Genomic DNA, 744 nt, shown 5'->3' on the forward strand with positions numbered 1-744 from the left:
GAGAAGCTAACCTGTACTTCATCCACGTGTTATACACTGAGGAGAAGCTAACCTGTACTTCATCCACGTGTTATACACTGAGGAGAAGCTAACCTGTACTTCATCCACGTGTTATACACTGAGGAGAAGCTAACCTGTACTTCATCCACGTGTTATACACTGAGGAGAAGCTAACCTGTACTTCATCCACGTGTTATACACTGAGGAGAAGCTAACCTGTACTTCATCCACGTGTTATACACTGAGGAGAAGCAAACCTGTACTTCATCCATGTGTTATACACTGAGGAGAAGCTAACCTGTACTTCATCCACGTGTTATACACTGAGGAGAAGCTAACCTGTACTTCATCCACGTGTTATACACTGAGGAGAAGCTAACCTGTACTTCATCCACTTGTTATACACTGAGGAGAAGCTAACCTGTACTTCATCCACGTGTTATACACTGAGGAGAAGCTAACCTGTACTTCATCCACGTGTTAAACACTGAGGAGAAGCTAACCTGTACTTCATCCACGTGTTATACACTGAGGAGAAGCTAACCTGTACTTCATCCACCTGTTATACACTGACGGGAAGCTAACCTGTACTTCATCCACGTGTTAAACACTTAGGAGAAGCTAACCTGTACTTCATCCACGTGTTATACACCGAGGAGAAGCAAACCTGTACTTCATCCACGTGTTATACACTGAGGAGAAGCTAACCTGTACTTCATCCACGTGTTAAACACTGAGGAGAAG

Source organism: Oncorhynchus kisutch, linkage group LG8 (genome assembly GCF_002021735.2).
Source record: "Oncorhynchus kisutch isolate 150728-3 linkage group LG8, Okis_V2, whole genome shotgun sequence".
Taxonomy (NCBI): domain Eukaryota; kingdom Metazoa; phylum Chordata; class Actinopteri; order Salmoniformes; family Salmonidae; genus Oncorhynchus; species Oncorhynchus kisutch.